This window comes from Callospermophilus lateralis, unplaced genomic scaffold (assembly GCF_048772815.1).
Source record: "Callospermophilus lateralis isolate mCalLat2 unplaced genomic scaffold, mCalLat2.hap1 Scaffold_619, whole genome shotgun sequence".
NCBI classification, from domain to species: Eukaryota; Metazoa; Chordata; class Mammalia; order Rodentia; family Sciuridae; genus Callospermophilus; species Callospermophilus lateralis.
The window spans coordinates 178,637-181,946 of NW_027514657.1; the positions used below are offsets into that span (position 1 = coordinate 178,637).

The following is a 3,310-nucleotide window of genomic DNA, read 5'->3' on the forward strand; positions in this document are numbered from 1 at the left end:
CACACTTGTGTTTTGTGTCATATGTTTGAATGTACATATGTCCATATATCATATATGATGAGTGCTCATGAAAAAATGGATCCAAATTTTTTTTTTAGATTTGCTAGTATTTTTAATTATGTCACTTTCTCCTTGGGATATTACTTCAATTTTATAAACATCTTCAAATTAAATGACCTTTCCATTATAATTCCTAAATATAATTCTTAAATACAAATAAAACTTAACATGCATAAAATATACTGCCATAAAATTGAAAAGAAAATTATTATTACTACATTAGGAATATCCTAAATTAACAAAGAATTTTCCAAAGAACATCGAATGAGGCAAAGTACATTAATGCTTTATAAATCTACAATATTTTTTACTTGCTTTCTTTGTACAGTTTAAAATACCATAGCACTGAATGAATAAGAAAGGGCCATTTTTAAAATAAAGAAATGGCAATACATGTCACTTAAGGATAAAAGAAAGATGGATTATTATTTTGATTTGCAAATAATATTCTTTTATTCAAATAGTCCTGTTTCCATTTTCCTTAGATGACAAGATTCTTTCCTGTTATGAAAAAAGAACATCTTCTTATTGATGGAAGGCTTCTAATCTCAATCTGGTTGGATCTTCTGGATGTCTCAAAGCAATTCCATTATGCAGCTCAATATAAGGTAGCCAAAAGGAATCACTGATTTTGACATATGGATCATGTAGAACATCAAGTAATCTATTTATAAAAATTTCTAGTATTTCATGTGGTGTTATCAGCTGTTTGGTTGATTCTTGAATGTTTTTCTTTTTCTTTTTAACATTCCCATCAGGCAGAGGAAAATGGTCTTCTAGAAATTCACCCAAGGTACTCAAGAGTTTCTCCTTGAATGCTTTTATATTGAGCATTTTAGTTTTCAGCTCACTAAAGATTCTTGTTTCAGAAAATGTCACAAACTGATTTTTCAATTCATTGTAAAATGCATTAAGAGATTCCATTATTTGTTGCTGTTCATCCAACTATTGTTGCTCCCTTTCTAAGTCTTCCTTTAATTTTTCATTCTTTGACTGAATAGTAGATAGTACCATTTCTTGAAGCAAAGAAGGCCATTTTTTCAGCATAAATTGCTGATCTTCTTCAAGGGTCTCAGGAATTTTCATTCTAGCAAGATGAGACAGTAAAAGAACTCTGGCCTTCAGGCTATATGGGCAGGTAAGTTGAGGCTCATTCTTCTTTAAATTAATGCTGACAATCTCTCTGATCAGCTGAGGTATTAGAATATTATCTGTTGGTCTGCTTGTAGCATCTTTATTATACTGGGGATCAAATTCAGAAGCTCCAGCCAATCCACTGGCTTGATTTCCAAGGTTATTGCTCTTTATATATGCAAGAGGAGAGAAAAAAAAGAAAAAAAGCTTTGAAATTTGTTATTATTCTGTTTTCCAAGGGAAAATTTATCAGACCTTGCACACATTCAGGGTTTCAGGCTTCACTAGTTTTGGGAGCTCAAATTATATAAACAGGATTCTGTCACCTGCTGGGGTCTTTTTCCCCTCCTTATTATACAAGTTCATTTCCCATAAAATATCTGGAAAATACTGATGTCTACAAAGAAGAGAGAAAATGGATACATCATTTTGATAGTCAGAATAAACTGTGGTTAAAATTTTGGTGCAATTTTTTTAGTCATTTGTTCTTAGCAAAAAAAAATGCATTTAGCACTGTTGGGACCACTAACCTTCTAAGTTGGCCTGGAAGAACCTTACTCCTTGGAAGATAAGCTCATTTGCTTGTGAGTGAGATCTACAGATATGTTTACCTATATGACAAAGATAAAGGAATTTTGCAGGCATAATTAAAGTCTCTAATCAATTGACTTTGAGGCAATCAAATGCGAGGCATCCATGGTGTCCTTCCCTAATCAGGTAAGCCCTTACAAGGAGACTAAGGACTTTCCTGTGCTCAGAGGGTAGACACAGCAATGGACACTTCCTTGCTTGCCTTGATGTAACAACTCAGCATGAGTTCTTCATCCACAAAAAGGGATTCCACCTACAGACATGAAATTGGAAGAGCTCCAGTCTTAAATGAGACTCCAGACCTGGCTGACACCTATTGTCTTTGAGACCTTGAGCAGAGAGCCCTGTTATCCTGTGCCTGTGTGAGAGAATGATCTTGTGTCACAGATGATCATTTGTGATGCAGCATAAAAATCTAATGCAGAGATATGCAGTGAAGGAATCACATTTGCAGTGACATGGGGCCCTCTTTTCATCTGGTTAATGGGTGACTAGCATTCCACTGCATGAGGTGCTGTTGTCTTTTAATCCCAGGCTCATAGTGTAAGTACTAATGGGATTCAGACAGGTAAAGTAAAATTATAAAAAATGGACATAGTGGAATGAATGATGGGGGCACCCCAGAGACCTGGAAAGTGGTGGCCAGTCTGAAGGGAACAATATACCAGCTGCAACTGGATTTATGATTTTACTAATTATGATGACTATTTATTTTTGATGAATTTTCATTATAATTACTATTATTGTTGTTTGATTCTGGAATAGAGAATTCCAGATATTCCCTGTTCTTTGAAAAGAAACCCTCATTCTGAAATTTTATATGTGAAATATTTTTTGTAAGTATTGACACTGAAATTACAGTTTATTTACCTCACTGAGTGAGACCAGCAGAATTTAATGGTCCTTTTGTTTGGTTTTGTTTTTGTGGTGCTGGGGATTGGACCCAGGGCCTTGTGTATGCAAGGCACTCTACCAACTGAGCTACATCCCCAGCCAACTGTTGGCTTTTGATATTTACCTCACAGGTTTCTCATTTACAAGTTACAATGGAACCAATCCTGTGTTATTATATTCAGTCTGCTCAGCATTTCATTATCTTAAACAGTGGATGAGTGAACATATTTGAACTAAAACATTGTTTGCAATTCATGATAAATTCTGCAGTGTACACATTAAGATGTGAGAAAGATGGGTCAAGGTTGAAATGCCAGTTTTAACATTCTTAACGCACAACACTGTGAATGTGGCCTTGCAAATGGCTCTGATATTTCCTGGCATCTAGCACAATTTTCTGTCTTCTCATAACTATTACTATATTAGATAATATCATACATTAGCTGTATACCTACAGAAATACATGTTTAGACATTTTTGTCAATGTAGTTGATATCTTGTTGTGTACACTTGGCCCTCTGTATCCATGAATTCTACATCTGAGAATTCAGATGACCTTAGTTTACAAGTATTTCTAAAAACTCCATCTGTGCTGAGCATGTACAGACCTTCATTTCTCTCACTGTTCCCT

At 34.7% G+C, this 3,310-nt stretch overlaps 1 pseudogene; it reads right to left on the bottom strand.

Moving 5' to 3' along the window:
• Positions 1-585: 585 nt before the first annotated feature.
• On the bottom strand, positions 586-1,146 carry LOC143387072 (centromere protein K pseudogene; annotated as a pseudogene).
• Between the last annotated feature and the right edge of the window lie 2,164 nt (positions 1,147-3,310).